The sequence below is a fragment of the Orcinus orca genome, chromosome 5 (assembly GCF_937001465.1).
Source record: "Orcinus orca chromosome 5, mOrcOrc1.1, whole genome shotgun sequence".
NCBI lineage: Eukaryota > Metazoa > Chordata > Mammalia > Artiodactyla > Delphinidae > Orcinus > Orcinus orca.
The window spans coordinates 105,195,197-105,223,025 of record NC_064563.1 but is presented as its reverse complement, the minus strand read 5'-3'; positions in this window follow the sequence as shown (position 1 = coordinate 105,223,025).

The window sequence follows — 27,829 nt, the reverse complement described above, 5'->3', positions numbered from 1 at the left end:
GTAATATTATTATAAATACATTGTATCAATATATTATACTCTATTGACCCATAGCAATTTCTCAGGACTATTTGTTCCATTGCTACTACCATCCCAGTTGTCATCAGTTATTTTTCAGCCATTTTCCTCAACCTCATTTGGTTATTAGTAGACTTAATTTTAATTTTCTCAACTTTAGATTCAAACTGAATTCAAGATCCATATTGGCTGTTTATTCATTATATGACTTTATTTCCTGTTTTATCTGAAATTTAAATTCGTAATCTATTCAATGATAATAATAACCCCTAACCTATCTGTTATACTGTGGTATTATGTGAAAATCAAAGGGGAACAGACAAAATACTTTCTAAATTATAAATCTCTAAAATTTATTAAGGTTACAATTTTACTGATATTATAGAAACACAAATTTAGAAGATAAAAAGAAATCCATTATTCTATCCTAAAACATTCCTAGTCTTATTTCAATGTTTATATATATTAGAATTTTGAGCAGCAACAATTTTAAAGCTAAGTAACCTATGGTTAATGTCCAAAATACACAAAAATAATTTATAATACACAAGATTACACAATACTTTGTTAAATAAAATTTCATATAACTTTAACTGATGAGAGGACAATTATTCTAATATACTACTAGTTGGAGAAATCATATTTAAGTCACAAACATATTAAGTCACAAACAAAATAAGAAATAAACTATTTCCTTTTTTTCACTGAAAACATCATGCACAATGGAATACCCCTTGAATGTGAAATTCTGTTTGTCAGTGTGCTTTTGTAAGACAAATTGCTTTTTTAAATCTCTAACCTTACAAAGGGCAGTTTAGAAAACTTTGCTAGCTTAAAGAAAAACAAAAGATCTTAAAAGGCAGCCTCTTAAGATATTAAGTGGCAGATACTTTACAAAAATGGCTATGGGAGAACATAAAAGAAAGCTTGATTTTATTAATATAGTTTTGTTTTCAAAATGTGTCCTCTATGAATATTTCAAGTCCATAAAAGCAGTATCACAACTATTTTCCAGTTAAGAAAACTGGAAGGTCATATAGGTAAATCTGGTGCTAAAATTCCAGGCTCCTATCTTCAAGCTCTGTTCTATCAATATAATGATCACCAACATGCACAGATACTGTGTGGGTGGTACTAAGAATAGTGTCAGAGTACAGTAGTGCACAATGCAATTCCAATGTAAATGCACCACACCTGTTTAAAACCCTACAAGTTTTCATATCTCTGACAAAAATTCAGAAAAAGTAAAAACTAAAACCAGACCAGTTAAACTGTATTTAGCAAGAGATTACCATGCACAGAAGAACAGTCCTTGAATTGGGAATATTCAAATCCAAAACTGATATGAAGCTCAGAGACATGACTTTACAGGATAAAGTGAAAACAAGGAAGTTAAAATCTTTACAATGACTGATTATTACACTGGGGGTTTCAAGATGGCATGGGATTGGTTAAAAGTAATTATACCAGTTTTGGAAGATGATTTAAATTTCGCTTATGATTATCAGGGGACATTTACAAGAAATAACCTAAGTTTCACTTAGTTCATGAAATAAGTTAGATTTAGTTTTGCTTAAATGGCTTAAATGGTTTTGTCTGCTTGGGATATTTTCAAGTCTTGTTGTCATTTCATTTTATTTTAATACTACCTATCCAGATAAATGACTGAAACGGATGTAACTTCAGATCTAGCCTACAGTTTGCGTCTCAGTTTTAAAGTTTACCATTCATTAATACTACATCTCAATCATTAAAAAAATGTGATAAACTTTTTAAATTTTATTTATTTATTTTTGGCCGCGTTGGGTCTTCGTTGCTGCATGTGGGCTTTCTCTAGTTGCGGCGAGGGGGGCTACTCTTTGTTGCAGTGCGTGGGTTTCTCATTGCGGTGGCTTCTCTTGTTGCGGAGCATGGGCTCTAGGCACACGGGTTTCAGTAGCTGTGGCATGTGGGCTCTAGAGCACAGGCTCAGTAGTTGTGGTGCACGGGCTTAGTTGCTCTGTGACATGCGGGATCCTCCCAGACCAGGGCTCAAATCTGTGTCCCCTGCATTGGCAGGTGGATTATTAACCACTGCACCACCAGGGAAGTCCGAAAATGTGATAAAATTTTGATTTGAAGATTAGAGAAACATACAGATGTCAGAGTACAACAGAAGTATGTATCTTGCAGCAACGGGTTGAAGAGATACATTTATGGAAACCGGCACCATAATTTTAGCAACGGTTATAAATCTCCAATTGAGTAACATCTGAAACTTCAGGCGGTAACAGGCCCTTGACAAGCACCACTGGCACACACTGAAAAGGGGAATTGCAGGTTGCTCTGAGACCCCTAAAAGAGGCAAAGTTTTAACCTGAATATTTAAGTATTATATCTGTAGTTCTGGCAACTGGATAGTGTTACAGCAACTGCCCAGTGTTTTCTGCCAGTGATTTCCTATAGGAAGGCAACAGGGTATACTGTCAGGATATCCTGTTGTATGCCTGTATTAGAAATTCTGATAAAGATAATTTGAGACCTCATTGAACAAGATGTTAATGACCAAATAATTGTTCTATAGTATTATAATTAAATATGATGAGCCCTGATAAATGTCAGTTATTGGTCCATCATGGCATTTAATTGATATAATACTGGAAAGAAGTTGAAAAGATTGAAAATAGGATACAGTGAAGAGCAAATGGGTCGAATCATGCCTTATATTTAAAAATGTACTTTAGGGCTTCCCTGGTGGCGCAGTGGTTGAGAGTTCGCCTACCGATGCAGGGAACACGGGTTCGTGCCCCGGTCCGGGAAGATCCCACATGCCGCGCAGCGGCTGGGCCCGTGAGCCATGGCCGCTGAGCCTGCGCGTCCGGAGGCTGTGCTCCGCAACGGGAGAGGCCACAACAGTGAGAGGCCCGCGTACCGCAACAACAACAAAAAAATGTACTTTAGTAGGAAAACCATTAACATTCTCATCAAACGAATTAAATAGACAAGGGATTCTTTAAACTCATGCACACAGAATTATTCTTTGGAGGAGCAGACGTGTCATACTGTTGTGAACAAAGGACACTTTTTTTTGTTTGTTTGTTTGCGTTACGCGGGCCTCTCACTGTTGTGGCCTCTCCCGTTGCAGAGCACAGGCTCCGGACGCACAGGCTCAGCGGCCATGGCTCACGGGCCTAGCCGCTCCACAGCATGTGGGATCTTCCTGGACCCGGGCACGAACCCGTGTCCCCTGCATCGGCAGGCGGACTCTCAACCACTGCGCCATCAGGGAAGCCCACAAAGGACACTTTTGCTACTGAACTCATTTGATGGAACAGATAAAGTTGTGTGTTTACTTTTGTAAGTGCCACAGTTTTACAGAGAATTTGACCAATTTCTAATAATAAACTATCATGTCATAAGGACAGGAAATTATAGCCTATAACAAAAGTTGAAGAAATGGGATTATTTAAATTTTAGAAAATAAGTCGTGAAGGATACATATCTGTTGTCTTCAGATAACTGATCTGTTGGCATGCAGAACTGAATTCAGACTTGTTCTGTGTTTCTCTGGGTGTCCCTGGTTCAAATTATGGTGCTCCTATGACTATATTATTTAGCTTGAGCTATACCATAGTTTTGCTGAAGTTCATATATGTGGATTTTAAAATTTCTTCTCCACAGCTAGTTCCCATGTCAATAGCTTGCCTAATCCCCATTTCTCCTTGATATATTCTAGAGGGTGAGTGCAGTTCTTTGACATGTGGAGTCCTATCTGAAAACTGAAGATTGATAATTGGGGACTGTCTTAACCATGAACAGACAGTGAGCACATTACCTGTATGGCTTTCCAAATAGTATCTGCCTGGATTATCTATTTCTGTACCCCACTCTATTTTGGAAAAGGATTATTCAGTTTTGTCCTGTGTCTCCAAATACAAGCTCTTAGAGAAGATTATTGTTTGCAAGAACACTGTGGACATACTCAGGAATATCCCCAGGAGTAGTCTTAAACATTAATATTTACGTTGCAGTTAGTCAACTTCTGAATCATAGCCCTAACACATTCCAATCCATAGTCTACTGATACATCATCAAATTGGGTTGATGAATCTCCAGATACTCGAAGTGTTCATTCTGATTTAATTTTATAGGTCTTTCACTGGTTTGCTTTTCACTACTGTTCTTTCTGTATCTCTAGAACTATAGTTACTACTTCTATTTCCAACGTCACTCCATAGTTCTTTACAAATGAAAAAACCCTTTGCAGGGCTTCCCTGGTGGTGCAGCGATTAAGAATCTACCTGCCAATGCAGGGGACACGGGTTCGAGCCCTGGTCTGGGAAGATCCCACATGCCTTGGAGCAACTAAGCCTTTGTGCCACAACTACTGAGCCCACGGGCCACAACTACTGAAGCCTGCGTGCCTAGAGCCCGTGCTCCACAACAAGTGAGGCCACCACAATGAGAAGCCCGCACACCACAACTCAGAGTAGCCCTCCTTCTCTGCAACTAGAGAGAGCCCGTGCGTAGCAACAATGACCCAAAAAAACACAGCCAAAAATTAAAAAAAAAACCAAAACTTTGCATATTTTCCTTAGAAAATAAAGATTGCTTTTATCAATGTTGATGATTTGAGTTTTTGAAAGCACAAGTTTCAATGCAAATTCTATTTCATAAAATAATTATTTTTTATTACAAGTCTCTGGTTGTCAAGAATATGAGCTTCCTAAAGAAATTAGAACAAATTCTGAAAAAATAAGATGCTAGAAATAAAGGATAAGTGTTGTGACATTTCTTTTCTAGTTGATTTTTGAATTTTCAATATGATTTTTTAATTAAAATATTCAGTATTACTGTCATAGGCAATTTTATGTTTTGGAAAGAAAAAATAACTTTTTATTTGTTTTAAAACTGAAGGAGGTTTACAAACCAAATATAATATTCATGTTTCATATTTTGTTTAGGATTTAAGATTTTCTCTACTGAGCTAAAACAAAGGATAGGATTGCTAAATCAGACTCATACAAATTAAAATCAAGTGATACTAATAAATTCAAGGATACAAGAAATCAAGAGGCACAGGCAAAGTAGAGAGATGCCATGTGTTCTGAGTGTGACCCCTCAGGTCTTCTTTCCCACATCAGCTGTGCTTTCTAGAGTTTTCTAAGACAAACGAGCAGGTAACTTCATCCAACGAGGAGAATTTTAGGATATGACATATCTCCATTTTATGTTCAAGTAGTTTCTTATGATATATAGCATTTTCCAGGATTCCAGAGATTCTAGATTTGTTTTCTTTTGTTTTTACCAAAAACAATTGTAAAGCAGGACTATCAGATCAAACAGCAATCCATAGTTAAAGAATCTCCTTTTAACAAATATCATTAGTCTGTATATTAGTCCATATCATCAGGTTTACACCTCATCATCTACTTTCTTTTATTCCCAGTGTGTCCTTAATAATGGAAAAGAAATGGATCTCAGGCTAGTTAATTAACTCCTGTCTTCCATCTGCAAAACTTAACTTGATTCTGAAAACCATAAGCGCAGTACACAAGCAGATATTACCCATTTTATAACCCCAGATAACTCCCCTCATTTTGGTGGAGCTGGGATAATAACCATGCTTGCCAGAAGTAAGGCTCTTTCTTCTATCTTTCTCAATTTATATCAAAATTTCTCAAAATTATTTCCAACAAGTTTTAAGGACAATCCACAGCTTTTATAGTATGACTTTATGATTGTCAGTAATTTTTTATAAAAATATAATTTATAAATTTTTCAGAAAAAATCTTATTGTTAGCTTCCTAGAGCAAAGGTAGAGTACTCAATTATGAAAATTGGAAAAAGTATAGGAAAGTCCTAGGTTAATAAAATTTACTTTAAAAGATAAAAAGAATTTGAAGAATCAATATTCAAAGCTTAAGTACCCTTATTGCACTGATGTGCTTTAAAATGTATAGCTCTCATAAGGGTCTGTTTCTCCCATCTATTTAACAGACAGTAGGCATTTCAATGAGCACCTGATGCCTAATTGTGTAAAAATTAAAATATGAAAAGTGTAATGAAAGCATTTTGTTATTTATGATAATAGGAAAATGAGCTTATTTCCAAGGTAATGATGTATAATACATTGAAAGTCACAAAAATGAGTGTTGGATAGTACCTACAAATACTAAAATGTATGGGGTCTCAGAGTGGTATTAAATCCATGGAACACAGTTTTCAAAGGGTTAGGAAATGATTCAGTTCTTGCTTATCTCTAAGAATACTAAACGATTTCCAGTTTATATGGTTAGAGTAACACTTAAAATTACCTTTCTTAATGAACCAATTTCTTTGTAACTATTCCTTAGCAAAATCCCAATTTTTATCCCTGTATTTAGTCATGGATAATTTCCTTTTTCTCTCTGGGAGGAGAAGCCCCCAGAGCATTTGGCAGGAATGCAGGAGATCCACAGGACTGGGGAAACACAGGCTCCACCCTAGGAGGGGGCATACAAGGTCTTGTGCACACTGAGACACAGGGCAAAAGTAGTGACTTCATAGGACCCTAGGCCAGACCTACCTGCTGGTCTCAGAGGGTCTCCTGGGGAGACGGGGGATGACTGTGTATCCCTGTGGGGACAAGGACACTGGCAGCAGAGGTACGGGGAATATTCATTGGCATGAGCTCTCCTGGAGGCTTGGTGCCATTTTGGCACCAAGACCTAGCCCCACTCAGCAGTCTGTAGGCTCCATTGCTAGGATGCCTCAGGCCAAACAACCAACAGGGCAGAAACACAGCCTACCCATCAGCAGAAAGGTTGCCTAAGGATTTCCTGAGCCCGGAGTCACCTCTAGACATGCCCCTTGACACAGCCCTGCCCATTAGAAGCCAAGACCCAGCTCCACCCATCAGCAGGCAGGCACAGGCCCCTCCCATCGGGAAGCCTGCACAAAACTCTTGAACAGCCTCACCTACCAGGCAGCAGACCCCAGAAGCAAGAAAACTATGATCCAGCAGCCTGCAAAGCCGAGTCCATAAACAGAGATCAGAACCTACCCTGGGACAATCTGGTCCCTGGCCCTTGCGTGATGAAATGGGTATGTGTACTGCTAGAACACATATGACATCCCCTACTGAGGGTCACTTCTTCAAGGTCAAGAAATATAACTAACCTTCCACACACATAAAAATACAAATAGAAATTTAGACAAAATGAGATGGCAGGGGAATGTGTTACAGACAAAGGAAAAAGATAAAACCCCAGAAGAACAACTAAGTGACATGGAGATAGGCAATCTGAGAAAGAGTTCAGAGTAATGATTATAAAGATGATCCAAGAACTCAGGGGAAAATGGATACACAGAGAGAGAAGTTACAAGAAATTTTTAACAAAAGAGGTAGGAAATATAAAGAACAACCAAACAGAGTTGAAGAATACAATAACTGAAATGATAAACACACTAGAAGGAATGAATAGCAGAATAAATGAGGCAGAAGAGCTGGAAGACAGAGTAGTAGAAATCACTGCCACGGAACAGAATAAAGAAAGAAGAATGAAAAAAAAATCAGGAGAATTTAAGAGACCTCGGGGACAATGTCAAATGCACCAAATTTCACATTATAGGGGTCCTAGAAGGAGAAGAGAGGGAAAGGGTGTGAGAAGATATCTGAAGAGATTATAGCTGAAAAATTCCCTGACATGAGAAAGGAAACAGTCACCAAAGTCCAGGAAGCAAAGAGAGTCCCATACAGAATTAACCCAAGGAGGAACACACCAAGACACACACTAATCAAATTGACAAAATTAAAGAGAAAATATTAAAAGAAACAAGGGGAAAGCAACAAATAACATACAAGGGAATCTCCATAAGGTAATCAGCTGATTTTTCAGCAAAAACTCTGCAGACCAAAAGTTAGTGGCACAATATATTTAAAGTGATGAAAGGGGAAAACCTACAATCAAGAATGCTCTACGCATCAAAGCTCTTTTTCAGATTTGACAGAGAAATCAAAACCTTTACAGACAAGCAAAAGCTAAAAGAGTTCAGCACCACCAAACCAGCTTTACATCAAAAGCTAAAGGAAGTTCTCTAGGCAGAAAAGAAAAAGTAGCAACTAGAAATAAGAAAATTACCTGATAGGAAAGCTCACTAGTAAAGGCAAACACACAGTAAAGTTAGGAAATTTTGAAGAACTCCTTCATATAAAAACTTAATACAATTTGATTATATACCCCACAAGAAATGAAAATCCAGCTTTGCCTCCAATCTCTAGTGATCTCAGAGGCTTAATTATAGTATCCTTGTTATCCCTTGTTTTGATATACTTTCCCTGAATTCTTCATCTTGCCTGTCTTGCCTCCTGAGGCTGGTACAAATATTTTTAAATTTGTAAGTTAGCTAACAAATATGGAACAAGCAGTGAACCAGCCCCAGACCTCTGGATTTTCATAAAACACTGCTAAGTTTCAGAAGTATTTTTGCAGCAAAATTTGAATGGAGGTTTATGTCAATGGAGGAATTGTAGAGAAGTACAGAACAGTAAGCCCCTAACATACCATGCATCTGTTCTTAGAAGTGCTTTGCTACTCCTGAGCCTCTACACCGAAAACACTTTACAAATTAACTTGCTCTTCAGCAACGTGCTTGCCTTCTTGCTCCTTAGGCATTTCAGACCTCTCCTCCTCCCTCCAACTTCTTTCCATAAAGCTTCAGGCCTTTACCCCTTCTCTCTTGGGTTTCTCCCTTGAAATTCAGAAATTTATTTATTTTATGAGGGCTATTGACTTGCTACCTTGTATCCAACTCAAGGTCTGTATTTCCTTATCCAAAAACAAATTAACGCATCAGGATCATGATAAGTTCAACTATGTCTGTCCTTAAATCATTTAACAGTGTGAAAGAACTAGCAGAGTTGTTAACATTTCAACCTTTTCTTGATATGAGCAAATATTTGGTTCAGGCTTCCCTCTGTCCATCTCTATAAAATGTAATCTTTCTTCACTTTAGAGAAACTTCCATTCACCATCACCCAGCTACCTTGCATTATAAGCTATAATTTCTGTTTCTTTCTTTGTTTGTTTTAAACAACAATTTGTTTTTTTCCAGCTACATTTATACAACCCATGGTACCATTACTGCACTGTATCACTTTCAAGAAATACTTGAATAAAATCTCAGGAGAAAATAAACAGTTTTGTGGAGCATGTCTATGTCAATATCAGAAAAAAAAAAGTCTGAAACAAAATGAAATAGAATTAAGTATTTTAAAAGTCATTTTTGACCAAGAGTAGAAGGAATTTAGTCATGGTAATATCCAACAGAATAACATTATGTGGACCCCAGAATATCATTTAGACTGGACTGTGATTCAAATATACATCTATATCTAATGCTCTAACACATGAAATGCTCGCCATCTCTCTGAATTATTTCAGCTGCCCATTCCATGTTTCTTCAAACACAGTGTCAGAACTATGAAATGTATCCCTGTAATACTTAGTCTCACTTTAAATCAGTAAAAACATTATCTGGATTTTCAATGTTTAATTTCAAATTATTTTCCTATAAAAATTGCTCCATTCATTGAGATAATGTGACACCAAATTATAAGCTCTGTGCAGCTGTCACTCTTTGCCAGGCATTCAGAAATATAAATGAAAACTGGCATGCCATTTATCTGAAAATTCAGTGTCACCAGTAATAATATCCCTGGGCTTTGTACATTATCAGTTTCAGGGAATATGTGAATTAAAATGAAAACTGAAAATAACTTTTGTGTATAAGAATAAAAGTGTACAACTGCTACTGATATTGGTGATATTTTAGTTTGCAATTGGGAAAACCTCAAGCACTATATGTGAAAATGAATATTATACTAGAAGAAGGAGAATCTTTTTTTTAAGTGAATGGAGCTCATGACAGTTATAAGGTGAACATTGCATTTCTGGAAACAAACAAGTTAACTTCCTATATTTGTTTAATGCCTTATAGTATACAAAGTAGTCATATATATAACTTATTTCACTTGATTATCCACAACTCTCGTGAATTTCAAAGGACTGTTATGTGTTCCCATTTTACAAAGTGAGAAATTGTATCTCAGAGAGTTAAATAAATTCTTCAGATTCTCCTGCCTGGCAAATGTTAATCCTAAAACTAGAATATAGAAAATGTGTCTTTTTAGTCTAATTTCCTTATCTTTTGTTTCATTGTCTCTCCTGCTTCTTCACTTTCATTCTTATTTCATAAGTCTTTCATACAGGTTTAGAATCATAGCTTAATTTTTATTTTAACATATATCTAAAGCAACATATAGTAAACAAAGAGGATAAGTTTCAATATCATAATTTCTAATAGTAACCTGTAATTTTCTTTCATTCTGCTTATTGCCACTTGTATTTATGTATTATTCTTTCTTAAAGTCAAACTTCATACATGCAAGAAACAGTTTTTACCACAGGATCAACAACCTCTATCAAAAGGGATCATAGCAGTCATGTCATATATAATGTTTTCCAAATAAAGGAATACCCCAAGGTAAAAAATCAGAGATAATTCAAAAATTCATGGATGTTTTAATTTTTCTCATTTTGCTAATCAGTCCTTTATATTAATATACTTGAATACATCTAGGAAAAAATATATATGATAAAAAAAACCAAAGTAAAAGTATCACATAGAAACTGAATTCAAATATGAAATAAAGATATTTTCTATATGATACTCTATTTCTTGAATCAGCTGCTTTAAGATTTTATTAAGGATTTTTAAATGTTGTAAATGGAGTCTACTTGTTGATATAACACATTCCAGATCAACTGACCTTAGTGCACAATTCAGAGCCAAGCTTTTGCTCACAATTTTCCTTAAGGAGATGTAACTATTTGGATGGATAAAGGGTAAACTTTTTCACAATCTGAGCTGACAAATAAAGTAAAACACACATGTAAAACAGTTACAAAACTTTTGCTAAGTGTAATGTCTTTAAGCTGACTAGTATATTTAAAGAGACATTTTTAAAATTACAAGAAACCTGTTTTAACCGAATAATAATGGTTCTCAAGGACAAAGTAGTCACTTGTATAGAGTCAGATCAGAATACTGTTTTCTAAATGCCACCAAGAAAGGGAGATGTATAACTTTACTTTTTTTTCTTCTGTGATATATATATACAGTTGGTGTACAATGTTATGTTAGTTTCAGGTGTACTACACAGTGATTTGACATTTGTATACATTATGAAATGGTCACCACAATAAGTCTAGTAATCATCAATCCCCAACAAAGTCATTATAATATTATTGATCATATTCTTTATGCTGTACATTACATGCCTGTGACTTATTTATTTTACAACTGGAGGTTTGTGCTTCTTAATCCTCTTCACCTATTTAAACCATCCCTCTCCCCTTTGGCAACCACCAGTTTGTTCTCTGTATCTCTGAGTCTGTTTTCATCTTGTTATGTTTGTATGTTTTTGTTTTTGAGACTCCACAGTACTTGTCTTCAGGTAACTTTACCTTTATTAGCAATGGAGAAAACTTCATGGATAAGAGTTACATCTAGGATTTACCCTTGTCTTTGCTGGAAGAACTAAAAAGTGACAATGGTTGGTTACAGTGGCTAGTTCTTTTTTGAGGAGAACAAGGATACCTATTTTTATGTAGTTCGATTCTGTTCAATCAGATAGTTGTTCTCCAATTGCTTATGATATTATTGTAGTTAAGTAGTCAACAAGTGCATATTTATATCCACAAAAGCTAACAGGTATTAGAATAGTGGCTACTCTTGATGGGGGTTGAGGGAGAGATAGACTGACAGTGGCATAAAGGAGGCTTGATATGTTCTTGACATAAACTTATAAAGGGCATGAAATTTCTGAAAAGGGAAAAAATGCAGATAAGAGGCTTACAGGGCATGGTGGATGATGATAATGTGTGTAGCCATCATGGATTATCAAGGGTAAACCAAGAGAACAGATTGGAACCTGATGGTTGAGGATCTTGTAGGATATGCTAAGCATTTTGATTTTATCCAATAGCAGTGGAGGTTCTTTGAAAGTTTAAGACAATTTTGTCTAATTGAAAGAAAGAAAGAATAACGAATTAAGAAAAAAACTACACCACTGGAGGACAAAGTTATTGAATAAGATAGACATTAATTAATCATTTTAGATTTTTTCCCCATAAAGACAAAATTCAAGATGTCAATATTAAATCTAAAATCTTGACTAATATAGATCAAAAGATTTTAAAAGATAAAACTATTACAAGTTGATGATACATAATTAAATTGTTCAGAAGTTTTTACACTTGAAGCCTTTATAGTCATTTCTATTAATTGCAACAATAAGACAGAAATATATTAAAACATATGACTCCCCACAAAATATTTTCTTTACAAAGAAATGAGAACAATTAATTAATATTGGATGGTTTTAGAGGTGGGAAATAAAACGGATACAAAAGTATTGCCTGCACTTTAAATATGTCTGCATCACAACTGTAACAATCTGGCCCAATCCATTTGTATTATCACAGGAACCTCCTAGCTGGTCTCCTTGATTATAAACCTGCTTCTTTTCACAATATTATGAATACAGCAGTTTGAGTGATCTTTTCTAAACTTATAATAGATATCACTACTTTACTCAAAATCCTCAAATTACATCTCATTTCACTGAAAGTAAATTTCAAAGTCACTATTATTGCAAGGCTCTCTCCCTATGTTTTTGGTTATTGCTTAGCTTTCTGATCTCATCTCTTAGTGCTTTTTCCATCATTCTCTGTGTCTCAATCACACTGACTCTTTCCTTTTCCTGAAACATGCCAAGCATGCTTCCAATTAAGAATCTTTAAGGGAGGCTCAAGAGGGAGGGGATATATGTATACATACAGCTGATTCACTTTGTTGTACAACAGAAACTAACACAACACTGTAAAGCAAATATACTCCAATATTTTTAAAAAAAGAATCTTTAGTTTTGTTGTTTTTTCTCCCTGGACTTTCATGCTTTCCCCCCACCAGATAAGACCAACACAAACACACCTATGTTCAGAGTCAGGTTTGTTAGCTTGCAGGGAGAATTCACACTGTATGGAACCTCAGGGAATCTCAAAAAGAGGAAGATGGGAGGCTCTTGCTATAGTATTTTAATTTGTATGGAGTCATTTTGAGGGAGAGCTTAAGAAAAGTAGGTTTGTTCACAAGTGGATCTTTTCAGGAAGCTTAGGTAATTCCTACTTTAACAGCAACACATTTTAAGTAGTAGATGGAAAGCACAAGTAGGGCTAGAATTGTCATTGGTAAAGAAACAGTAGTTATTCATAGGAAATGAGAGAGAAAATCATATTTATTTAGTAACCACTGAGCATACCGACCTGATCGTTTTTCTATATCATGGAGTCTCCCTATCTGACTATTGTTGATAGTCTGTGATGACTGTTTATGTTTTTTTGAGAATATTATAGCCTAGTTCTTACTCTTAGCTGTTACTTGCCAGCTCTAAGCTACCAGGGAGTTTTTCTCTTTTCTTCCTTCCTAGTTTCCTTCCTTCATTCCTTCTAAAAGATAACATCTCATTCCTAGCCATCAAACTGAACAATGTAATTAAATTGTCATAATAAACCAAAATCTTAAAAACAAAATTCAAAAAAATGGGAGAAGTAAACTGCTATGGTAGGTTATAGCTATCAGGAATTAGTATGATGTCTCTCCATCATTGTCAATGGAATAAATAAATGGACTGAATAAAGCTGTGTCTAAATAACTCATTGCAGCCTTTCGCAATGCAAATATTCTATCAAGCCAATTCTGGGAAAGTCATGAGAGATTATGTTTGACTTGAGACATTTTATGCTTTTTACATGCTCATGAATTCACAGATCAATACAAATAGGGCTATTACTTAAAGCATAAAATGTGCTTAATGTGGGAAGATAAATCTTCCCTGGATTTCTCAGTGTTCCTGCAAAACCATGGCCTCCTGAGACATGGAAATTGGTATGCTATGAAGACAGAGAATGTTTGGTTTTACTTCCCTCAAAAACATTTGCTTTTTACATGTCATGAGTATTAGATCTGATGTCATTTGTCTCCTTATTATCCCGTCCAAAGGGCAATAAACCTTCCTTTATTTTCCCAACAACTAAATGGTTGCATTCCAGGGTAGTGACCTGGGTTAACAGAAAGGGTGACTGAACAGCCTGTAGGCCTCCAGGGCAATTTAGAGAGTTATCTTCCTATGTGTTTATATTCAAAAGGGATAAAACCCTGGGCTGTAAACTGTAGACATTTACCTTATCTTCCTCCTGGAGAGATTTATTTAAATTTCAAAGGATTAAGACCCAGGATCTTACTCTTCCTCCTTAGAGGAGAGAATTTGTTTATGTTGAGAAGATTACAATTATTTTCCTCTCTCAGGAGGGGAGTGGGTGAGAGCTGTCCTTATTTGTAAGTACAGAAATTTATTTTTCTGCATTTTTATCCAATGGGAAAATCCTCCCGTAGGGGTAGGCTTATTTATGCGTCCCTCATCACATCATGGGCGGGGTTCTAAGTATAGGGAGATCCATGCTGCCATGTTACTCGGCCCACTGCTATTGCTGTGAGTAAATAAAGTCTGACCTCTGACTAGAGGCTTGGCATTTCTGCTAGTATCTATCTATATCTACATCGATATCCATCTCCATATCTATATCTGTACCTGTAATTTTATTTGTTATCAATATTTATATAAATATATAACTGTGCATGTAGTGTAATGTCTTAGATCTTTTGCAGTTTCTGACTTAACACTTACATAAGATATAATTCAACCCCATTCACTTAGGTACAGGGCAGATTTTGGAGTACCCCTGAAGTGTTACACAATAGAATCTTATTAAAAATATTCATAAATTGATGCAATAGTTATATAAATACAGTGGTAGTAAAGATTTGTTTAGAAATTAGGCCAATGTCAAAGTTAAGTGGCTCTCATTTTAGAATCAAAACTGTAAGGAAATAGATACTTACGTGCTTCAAAAATCAATAGCATTATACAATATATTATAATTTTTGTTCCATAAAAGCAGCAACATTTTAGTTTTTGTTTCAGTACCCCTTTCTATCCTAATGTTGCTTTTTTTTTCACTTTTTAAAACTTCAGTGTTAATAATAAAGAGTTTAATGGATTCATAGATATGTATTGGAATAAGTATAAGGGATCACACCACAGTATTTTTAAAAAAAGAAAATAAATTCCCATTGTCTTTGAAAACGTTATAAATCTTTAATAATTAGATATATTAATTATATACTATGTCCATTTTCTCTTTTAACAGTGAAGATATTTAAATATATAGATTCTATATTTTAATTTATCTGAAGAAAAAATAAATCACATACTTTTAATTTCCTAATAATCATTCAATCTGTGATTATTAGATAATCACACTGATAATTATACTTTAATTTTATCAGAGTGAAAAAGGACATTCCAATATTATATGAAAATTATTCACCTTTAGAAAATTCTTTCTGCTATACTATATCAAATTAAACTATTTTCTTGCAAAATTTAAAGGATTTTTAAAAACCTAACTAATTCAAAGTGTAAGTCTCTTTATTGTTTTATTGCTTGTGTTTGGTCACCAAGTTGTACAAGTATTTTTTTTTAATTTCTTAACTAAACATGAAGTAATTTTACTGTTATATGTTCAAAGGGTTAACTTTTTACACAAAAATAGCTAAGACATTATACATAAATAGGCTGATTCCACAGAAGTTACCAAATTTAACATCTACCACTGTGTCTTCTCTCTGCTAAGGTAAGTACTGTCAAGAAAACATAAATTTAGTTTTAATTCATCTTTTGGAGCTGCATGAATGTGGAGATCATTATTTATATACTTTTCAACAGTCTTATGGTATAAAAAGCATGGGAATTATCTTTAAAGGAGTAGTAATAAATTTTATAATAGAAAGTAATATAGATTGGACAAATGACTGCATTATACAGTTGATAAATTTCTCAGTTAGGAATTCTAAGGAAGAATGTACATGATTAGGTATTCTTAAAAAAACAATAAATTCCTCTTGAATAGACAATAAATGACATGATTTGTTTTCAAATTCTTCAAATATTGAACTATTAATATGAAACAGGTAATTATGAATTCCTCCCAAATAAAACAAATTCAACATTTCAGTATAATTTATAACATTCAGCGACTGGATTTTCTTTTGAGGGACAGTTTCAGATCCATTGAATCTATACTGTTAGAATGCTATTAAGGTTCAGGTAAATAATCTAAGGTCAGAAGACAAATAAAAGGGAGATGAGGGCTTCCCGTTGAGAGTCCGCCTGCCGATGCAGGGGACGTACGTTCGTGCCCCGGTCCGGGAGGATCCCACATGCCGCGGAGCGGCTGGGCCCGTGAGCCATGGCCGCTGAGCCTGTGCGTCCGGAGCCTGTGCTCCGCAGTGGGAGAGGCCACAACAGTGAGAGGCCCGCGTGCGGCAAAAAAAAAAAAAAAAAAAAAAAAAGGGAGATGAAATTGTGGAACAGGAGAAGGCAAGGAAGAAATTGGTGGTGTTTAATCAGAATGAAAAGTATGAGTATAAACTTGAACTTTCTGAAGAAAACTGATTCCCTGCGTAAGAGCTTCAATGATTGCGCCTTAAGCAGTTTCCTTATAAACCGACGAAGATTCTCCCCAGGACTGACCTCTACTGCTTCTCACTGACTCCAAGCCCATAATGAGAATTGGTGGACATCAAATCCCAGACAGAGAATCACAAAGATGATTCCTAGAAAAGATAGCCTATATACTGAATGTGTCACTGACTGATTGGCAGAAAATGTTACAATCTCTATCAGCAGAAGTCTGGGAAGCATAAGTAGATAGGCATGGATTTTAAGCAGAATAGAAGGCCTGGTTGTGGCAAGCCTCTTGACATAGGTGCCCTCAACTCAGAATCAGTTTAGTATTTTAGCTCAATAATCAGGACTGGTTTGAAGGATCCATTAGGTAGGCTAATTGATACCTGGACTCAGTGGTTGCCTCCACTGTTTGATGTTGAAATGTCAGAACCTCCCTCCCTTACTGTAGAGAATAAAGTCTGAACAGTAAACTCTCAAGGGAAATAGGAATAATGGATTCACACTGTTACTAATCACAGCACAGTTCATAAGAAAACAATCAAGCACCCACAAATTATGGAGCATTTTCCAATGTCCCATATTCTAAACTAGTTCATTTGATCTGTACTCTTTAATGATCTCAATGTCAAAAAAATATAAAGAAAGGCCGAGGAATTCTTTCAGATTAAAAGAAACTAAAGACGTGTGACAAATGAATGCAATATATAATTCTGGGATTGAACCCAGACTTTAAAAAATAAAACGGAGGGTGGTGGATGGCTCTGATGGGACACTGGTAAAACTTAACTATGGACTATTCATTAATTAACAGTATTGTATTAATAAAAAATACCCTGAATTTGAATTTTTCACATTGGTTGCCTGATACAATCTTCTTGTTCTTAGGAGATATAAACTGAACTATTTGTGGTTTAAAAAGTTGTGATACCTGGAACTTACTCTCACATAGTTCAGCAAAGTTTACAGTGCCAGAGCCTCCCTCCTGGTTCACTTCGTTGAAATGCCTTGCAATAGGTCAGAGGAATAACTTGACTCTGCTCTATTCTCCCAAAGTTTCCTATTTCCGTTCTCCAGAATTATGCCATATTAGGGCATGGCTAGTATACAAAGGTAATGTGAGTTATTGGATATTGTCTTTGAAAGACCCTAAGCCTGGAGATCCAAAACAACATTATGATGTTCTGACCTGAGTGGGGACTCAGGAGGTCAGGTATTAAATGGAGATCTTGCCCAAGTCATCTCACACTCGGTCCAGTGGGGCTGTGGAAACTTATTATTTACTTCCAGGTTCCAGCATGTAGAGAGGGAATAAATAAAATTATTAACTGGTAGATAACTTATGTTGCTTGCCTGAACCACTGACTGAAAGATAATACTGTAAAAAGACCTAAGTGAAAGCCCATGAAAAATGTCTCCGCATCCTACAAAGAGAGTAGACAAAATTAATGAGGACTTTTAATGTGTGGGAGAAGTGGTGGCTTAGTCACATACAGAATCTTCCCAGTCTGCTCAAGCCATTACCAATCTAATAGTTCCATCCAAAACATCAGATCTGTATATTAAAATAAAAGGGCAAAAAAAGTATCATGCTGTACGTTACATCCCCATAACTTATTTTATACCTGGAAATTTGTACATTTTGCCCTCTTCACTCAACTGTAGTCATCATGATGACTATAGTTAATAACACTGTATTGCGTATTTGAAAGTTGCTAACAGAGTACACCTTCAAAGTCCTCATCACATGAATTTTTTTTTTTGTATCTCGTATGGGGATGGTTGTTAACTACACTTATTGTGGAGATCATTTTGCAATATATGCAAATATCACATCATTATGGTTGGACACCTGAAATCAATGTGTTGTTATATGTCAGTTATACCTCAATAAAAAAGAATCATACATTCCTTGGAATATTACAGAAAATAGTGCTGCTATAAACTCTTGAAAGCTAAAAGTGTATGAATTCCTGCGACATATGCTTACCTCTGGCAAGGGCAAAAGTCAGATTGTGGAGAGATTGTAGATATTATAAATTCAGTCAGGTTCTGGTGTTGATCATTATCTGATTGTAACTGCATTCCTGGATTTGTTATCAATCCTGGAAAAAGTCATCTGAGCTCCCTGTATCTGCCATGAAGTTATTGACCCAGCAAGTGTTTCATTCCCTTACCTAACAGTAAAGATAATAAGAATCAAGCATATTTTTCCCCCAGTTTGGAATTTGAAAGGATTTATTAGACTCCACGGTGCATCCTAACATGAGGTTTCTATTTAAAATAATCAATAGAGACCAAGAAAAGAAAAAAAAAGATGCAGCATCAAGAGTCTCAGGAGAGACAGCTAAATAACCCAAACTCCTCATATCTCTACCTTTGTGCACAGCTGCTCTGAGTCTCCGTCTTCAACCCCAAAGATGTTTCCCAGGAAGGCTGGCTTTGAAAGAGTTCTAAGGTGTTCTGAGTGGGAGACCCTGGGTCAATAGTACCCTTGGTCAATAATCAAGTCACATTTGTCAAACCAATTAGGTGAGTTGCAAACCATTAGCTTGTATAGGTTGTCCATTTATTCATTCATTAGTTAATCATTCAGGCTAAGGCTTACCACAAGAAGATGGCAAAACTCAGTGTTCGCTTTTAGTCTCCTTCCCCTGCCTCTTCTATGCACTCTTCTCTCTCATCACTCTATATTTGGTTTGCTAACATATTATTCAGTTATATCTGCCCTATTTGATATCTTTCCATACGTTTTTAGATTATTTAATGGTTTTAAATGATCATGTTAATGATGATGATTCTCAAGTTTACATATAAAACCTAATTTTTTCCTGACTTCCAGGTTCTTATGTCTTACTGTTTACTGCCTACTCCCAGTAAGTGTTCAGTAGCCATTTAAAGCTTAGTATTTCCACAACAGTACTAATCATACTCACCTTAATTATCCTTCCTTCTATTTTCCTATTTCAGTGAATAGCACGAGAACACACTTAGAGGCTCACATTATAAACTGGCTCTAATCATCAATTCCTTCATTCTTTTATACCCCCATCCAATCTACTACCTGTGCTCCTTGAGTTTCCTTTTAGCTTGGGTTCACTGGATACTTGGTAACTTAATAAGACAAAGTCTAACAGGGGTTCTAATAACGTGGGAGATTTTCTTTATCTCATGATGCAAAAAAAACGACAGATGGGAAAAAGGAACTAGTCTGCCTTGAAACTGTCTCAAAGTTGTAGATTGTTATTGTAAAGATACTAACCTTTCTTTTCACAGGAAAATACATTTCATACATGGCACCAACTTCAGATTCCTCCACAAACTAGTGTGAAAGGTGATGGATACCTAAAGTGAAAGAACATTTTATCAGATTAAATAAAAGGAATTAGTAAATTTTGCCCAAATTTGGGATTGTTTTGTCTTCAGAGTTTCCAATCTATTATAGTATTCTGCTTAATGAGACATCTTGGCATTAAGAGTAAAGTTTAAGTCTTCTACCTATCATTAATGTATAAGATGAAACCCAAATGTTAAATACAGAGATAGACAGATAATAGAAATAAAAAAGAAAATCACTCAAAGATAAAGTATTTTTACATCCATACAATGGAATATATTCAGTAATACAAAGGGACAAACTAGTATATATACAACAATGTAGATGGATCTCAAAAGCATTATGCTAAGTTAAAAAAAAAAAAGACAACACATATTCTGCATGATCCTGTTTTACAACATTCTGAAGAAGGCAAAACTAAAGAGACAGAAATCAGACCAATGATTGCAATGGGCCCAAAGTGGGTGAGAATGCTCACTTCAAAGGGGCATGGGGAACAGAAATAGACTCACTAACATAAAAAAAAAATTATGGTTACCAAAGGGGAAAGAGGGGCAGGGATAAATTAGGATTTTGGGATTAACAGATACAAACTGTTACATATAAAATAGATAAACAACAGAGTCCTACTGGGACTAATATTCAATATCTTATAATAAACTATAATGGAAAATAATCTGAAAAGGAATATACATATATGTATGTATGTATAACTGAATCACTTTGCTGTACACCAGAAACTAATACAACATTGTAAATTAAATATACTTCAATTTTTTTAAGTGTGTGTATTAATAAAACTGTAGGTTATAGAAAAAAAAGGGGCATGGGGAAACTTCTGAAGGTGATAAAAATGTTCTATTATTTGATTGTTGTAGTTATATTTGTCAAAACCTATTGCATTATACACCTAAAAAGGATAAATTTTGTTGTTTGCACATGATACTTCAATAACCCAAATTAAACAAATGAAAAAACTAAAAAGCATTTCATATGCTCATTGGTGACCCACTCTGTCAGCTAAGGAAGACAAATTTAAATATGTGTATATGTATTTAAAATATAAATATTTTATACATTATATATAAGCAAAGGGATTCGATTTTTTTATTTTCGTCCGAGTTATAGATCTTATGTTCTCTTGATAATTACTCTTAAGCCTCTACAAAATAATTAATAATTCTTAATTTCAACTCATAAATATTTCTTAAATATGACCATTTTTTCTTTCCTTACTATATCTACCCATTTTAACCAGATCACCATCTCTCAACTAGCTTACTTCAAATGTTTACTGATGGTACTTCTGTTTCCAGTATTTCTCATCTTCAATCTGGTCTTCACACATGGAATCACAGTTTGATTTTCTAAGATGCAAATTTTAGGACAACATTCCCTGTTATGTAAAATGTTAATGACATCCCATTGCTTTTAGATGATGTCTGGATTCATTAACAAGACCCTCATGATTTGAACTTTCTTTATCATTCCTCTTTTATTGAATGCAACATTTTAGTCAGACTGAATGTTTGTAGTTCCTGAAATATGATTTATATTCTCTCTGACCCAGACGTAACAAAGCTGATCCTTTGTAAGATGACTCTTCTCCATGTCCCAATTCGCTTTCCTCTTTGCCTAATTCTTACTCAGATTTTATATTACACTCATGATACCACTTCTTTCAGAAAACATTATCTGATGCCTCTCAAGCAATGTTAGAAATACCTCTATCTACATAAAGAGTACCACTCCACTTTTTTCCTTGTATTACACCATACTATGACTATATTCATGCCCCCACTGAAGTATAAACCCCATAAGGTCAGAGTCCATGTCTGTACTTTTTAATACATGGACCATATTAAAGTCTCAATTTTTAAATGAATTACTGAATAATTAAATATTTGGTATTGCTTTTAGAGTCTGTACCTTTGAATTTCAGCAACTAAAAAGTATTGTCTCTGTAGATACATTTTAGGAAAAAAATATTCTCTAAAGAAATGACACTGCTCATGTGAAGAAATTATCAGATACACAAACACATCATGAATTAAAAGGCATTACTGTAATGTACTCTTTCACCTAATAAATTTCGGAACTTTCTCAAACATGAATAATTTAAACAATGAAATGTTTCTAGTTCAAGAGTGAATATTAGGGTACATTCAGAAATAGTGTGGTCTTTGGAACATTTTTTCCTGGCAAGGATGCAGTAGCTTTATCCACTTTAAACACCCCATCAGTTACTGAAACAGAAAGGTTCCCAGGAGAAGATATCTTGCTGTCAGCAGTGTTTAGCTCTTGTCCTAATCCTTGCTAAACCAGTTATTCTAATTAACATTTCAAACAAACATCCCAAAGGATAGGCTCAAAGTACAATCTACTTTTCTTCAAAGGGGAAACCCTCTATTATCTCCCAAGAATAAACCCTTTATTTTCCTGGACATCCCTTTAAAACACTTCACTGACATTTTTTAAGAGTCAGAGACCTGAATCTGCAGTCTCATATATTACATATGCAGTGAGTTGTGTGTTTTAGAACAGCTGTATCTAAACTGATTAACGGGTGCTATTAAATTTCACCAAGAAAATGGTTTTAGAAAAGTAACTTTGGCTGAATATTAAAATGTAACAGGTCTTTGTAATTGCACGTAACCTATTTGATAATGTTATACTTTCAAATTATAGATTTTTGGTAATTAATTTTTTTCAGAATTGGTATTATCATAATACCAATGCCAAATTAAAAACTGTGAAAGCAGGTGCTGTCAAGGTTATAAAATCAGACTGTTGAGCCATCACTTCTCTTTTCTTTTTTACTTGCATATCAGTAACTTGATAAATTAGTCAGATACATTTGATGAATGTTCAACTCTCATGAACAATGCAAACTTTCTTCTCTATAACAAGGATAGACTCTATTATGAGACATTAGGAACACCATAAAATATTTTTAAACATTTTGGAGAAAGGCGCCACTTATTATCACAAATGCAAAGAATAAAATTATGTTATATGGAAAATATTTTCATTTAAATGAAAATGAAATGATCACATATAAAATGTTAATGCATCCAATTACTCATGGAAGAGGAGGGGTGTTGTGTGGTTTAACCTGCAAAGGTGAAACTCAACAGAAATGTAAGAGGAGCTGAAAAGCTGTAATCTCACGAGAATGGAGTGTTGGCAACTTCTTTTGAGGTTGCTTTTTTAAAATATATATTTGTGTTGATTTTGAGGGGCTGATCTTCATCCATCCCACCTACTAAGCATTCTCATACATACCAGTTGAAATTAAAAGTGAATTTTTCCAGGGGTCATGCTAAGGATGTATTTATGGTCAAGGCCACTGGTTGTAATTACTTTTTTAAAAATCTTCTATATAAGACTCTGTGATAATTACAGAATGCCTTTCTATGCTTTGGCATAGCCAAGGTCCTTTTGATTAAAAATTATAAAAAGTCTCTTCTATTAATACTTTTTTGCAAAAAAGAAAGTTCATTAACCATAGTTCTTGAGATTCTCAACAGCTCAAAACTGTAGGAAATAAGAGAGAAAGAGAACAAAGAGATTACCAGTGATATGCTCTTATAATCTATTAGACATATGGAAAATAAATTAGCCTGAGAGTCATCTATAAAACAAGACTTAGTGGGTATAATCAAGATATTCAATCACCTAAAGGTGTAAAATAGATGTTCTGATATCAAATCTTCATTGCAAATAAAGTGAATCTATTAACACATTTAATGACAAAAATACTTTAATGACAAGTCTACCTTTGCCTAGTATTCCAACAGCTACTGTGCCAATCAAAGTCAAACAAAGACTGGGATGAGCCATAATTAAACCCTTTATTATTTACACCATGACTGTGTGAAGACGGATTCTTAGATGGATATTGATCTGCTGGTATTTACTATCTAAATCTATGGTTCTGCACTTGAGCATGTATTAGAATAATCTGAATGTTTGTTAAAACATAGGTTCCTAGAACCTAACCAGAGTTTCTGATTCAGTTCTGATTCAGTTTCTAATTTATTCTGATCCATCTAGATTGGTGGAGTCTGAAAATTTGATTTCCTAGCAAGTCTCCAGGTTCTGATTTGAGACCCACTGATCTAAACCATATATCAGTCTACATATTTTGATTTGTCACCAAGCAACCTTCAAATTCCATGTAGCTCACTCAGAAAAAAAAATTATGTTTTGTCAGATGATATGAAAATCAGGTTCCCTTCACTTTTCTACTTTGATTTTAAAAATAAATTAGCATTCTGGTTATTTATATATCAACTTTTGAGACTCCTATTAGCTTTAGTCATCTGCAAGATTATTCAAATATGGGATCTAAACAGATTATTTTTTTAGGGTGCACAATTGCCTACTCAAAAAGATATGAGGCGTTTTTGCTGGCTTTCCCAAGTGGGAGCCCAAACATTAAATCTCCAACAGAACAATTACAGTATTCTCTAAGTAGGATTTCTCTTCAAGAGATTGGCAAAACTAAAATGAAATAGTTCTATTAAACCTGAGATAGTATGAAAACTAACCTTATTTCACATTTTAGGGTCATGTGTATTTCAACAGTGCAACAACTCTTATATTTGTCAGCATCTTCTCCTTCACCCAGAAAAAAAGGCAATACATCCACTAAAAGGTGCAGGAAATGTACAATCTAAGTAAATTATTATTTTCTGATATGTTTTAAGGCTGAAATATAGTTACTAAGTTGATGGAATTATTTTATAAGTTTTTACATGAATCTGTTTTTCAATATTTTATACCATTAAGACCTTACCTAGATTTCATAAGCCTGCTGCAAGATATCACAAACATGAAGGCAAAGAAAATGTGAAAATGGACATGGTTAAACAAACATTTGAATATTTATACCTAGAATTTCTTTTTTCAAAATTCTTTAGATTTGAATGCCTAATATGATATGATGAATTTTTGCTGTTTAGAAAGAAATACCATTTTAAAAACATATACATCTCACCTCAAGGAAATACAGTATACATGGCAGTGACATTTGCTATTTGTGCGTGCACACACACACAAACAAGGACTAAGTTTTAAATCTAAGGTAACCTTATGTTTGATGAAACATTCCTCCTCTTAGGACTTAAGGAAATGGTTCCTATGGAATACATGTGTGTGTGTGTGTATATATATATATATATATATATATATGTCACTATACATATTTTTATAGATATATCACTAGATTATTATAAAGAACTTCTGTACATATTAATAAAATATATATTCTTTTTAAACAAATGACTCTTTTAAAACATATTTATTAACAAACTGGACAAATTATTTTAGTTAGCCAGATATAACTGCATTTTAATTCTCAGGCAATACATATTTTATACATTATGAAAATATTTGTCAAATTAGGAGACTATTGTTTGCCCTCACCACCAGTCCTCCTGCCAAATCAAAAGTACTGTTGCCATTCCCAACATAAACCAAAAGTCCTGGTGTCTCATGATCCTCATTTATTAACTGACCCATCAAAATATAGATTTGTAGGTGTACATTGTTTGACAAAGTGGTTGTGTAGATGTGGCTTTAGTAAGGTCCTTCCAAAAATGTCAAGAAATAAATTTGCCTGCAGAACATCTAAAAAACAAAAAAAAAAGAAAACAAGGAGTTTTATGTAAGACTCTAAGGAGTCTTACATAAAAGCTCATCTCTAATCTATTTAATGTTTCCTGACTGGATTCTAGTCTTTTTAGGGTTACACAAATATTTGCAAAATTTTTTATGTATGTTCATATACCCATTATCTGACTTAAATTGTCATTTTGGGAAAGAATTTAATGTTTTTAGTCATTTCAGATATATATCTGCTTTACCTTTCTCATCTACATTAGTGAGATACCACCAACATTCACCAATATTGGATCAAATAAATTTGGTTCAGTCCTGCTCATACATGCAATTTTTATCTTTTATTTATTCAAAAAATATTTCTAAAAAAAAAGAAAATGCATACAGGAGCAGATATACACAGGAGCTGAAAGCAAGGTAAAAATGTAAGGGAAGCATAATAAGCTAATACAGGTCTGTTTTCCCTTAAAAATTCTGTATTTAATCTATTCTAAAATTCCTCAGGAGAGATCATTGAGAGGTGAAATGAACCAAGAAGGACTATTTAATTTTACTATTAAGATAAGAAAACATATCAGAATGTGCATAATTCAATCTTACATTTAATTTTCTCTACAAGAAAACCTAAAGAGTATTTTTTCTATCTGGAGGTTTTTAGAAAAAATTAAACCAAACAAAGAAAAAGGAGAGGAAAATTCCTTGATTTAATCTGCTGGTTCATCAGAAAAACTTAAAGCTATATTACACTTATCTGTATCTTATCTCTCAGGTTTAAATTATACTCTATTATCTGAGGATACATACAAGCACTTATTTTTCTGTTTTTGATTTTTTGGGCTAGTGTGGAGAAAAAATAAAGCCTCTGCTATTTCTGGCAATTTAGACATGTGTGCTTATTCCATGAGAATAGTCTCTTCTGCAAAGAAGACTTCCATTTTTGGTATTAGGGGATGATAAAGGAGTATTTTTATTCTAATGCCTTAAGCAAATTGTATATAATTGAATTTGAAAATGTGGCTAAACATGTACATGCAAACCTAATAAAATTTTATATTACATTCTCATTTAGTGAAATATAGATGTTTTAAGACCTCAAAAGGACTTTGCAACACCTAAATGTGAAAATCCCCATTAGAAGTAATACAATAATTACATCCATAAATTATTAAACACGCACACACAAACACATTTCCTGAATTTCTTAGCTATTTGAGTAAACCTTTTTTTTTTTCCTTTAATTCAATTTTCCAAATCATTTCTATTTAGTCTTAGTCTGGTCTGCTGCCATACTTAATCAGTGGTTCCCTCCAAAACTCATATTAACCTACGCTTAAAAGGAGTTTTACTGCATCACAGAATAGTATCTCTGTTGTTGCCTCTAATCCTCCATGTATACAAGCTTTACCTTTAAGGGGATTGTGGGGGTGGGGATCCTCTCCTACATTTTGGTCCATTAGCTATACTTCCTTTTTAAGTCTAATTCTTCTTAATCAGTCTTTCTCTGAAGATAATTCTTATCTCTTCTGGTATTAAAAAACAAAACAAATACCAAAAACAATGTACATCATAAGATTTCATCAATAAAATTGATTCTAGCTTCTGTTTATGCTAACTAAAATTGTTAACATTGTTCCTGCAACTCAAAGATGGGCTGCCAATGCTCCACACTGGGTGGAACCTGTCTAAGTGTCTGCCTGAAAGAGGAAACACATTCTGACCATAATTATAACACTGAAGTTACCAAGACTTTTGGAACCAATGCTAGTGAATGTGCATTCACTTTTCCTGTAAGACTTTATGATAAAAAAAAAAGTCAACCCTTTTATCCTAAATCTCAGGTATGAACTTCATGAAAATTGTCTGGAGGACAATGTGATTGATCTATTTCTGGACTCAATCTGAACAGTTCCCATTGTAAACACTTCTAGCCCTTGTTTCATTTCTCTTCATCTTAAGGTTTATTTCTTTTCTTTTTCTTTTTTTCTGTTATGGTTGCTTTGTTTTGTTTTCACATGACGATTACTCTATTAGACTTTTCACTATGCTCAGGTTTGTCTGAAAGTTTAGAATCAAGGCAAGACCTCTGATACACACAGACATGATTCTATAGCAAGGAATCACGTATCCCAGACATTTAATAGTGCATCTGTTCAACATAACTACAACCATTTTCCAGCTACAGTATTCAAATAAGGTTTTAGGTTCTATATTTCACATACAAGCACAGTTAACTTCTG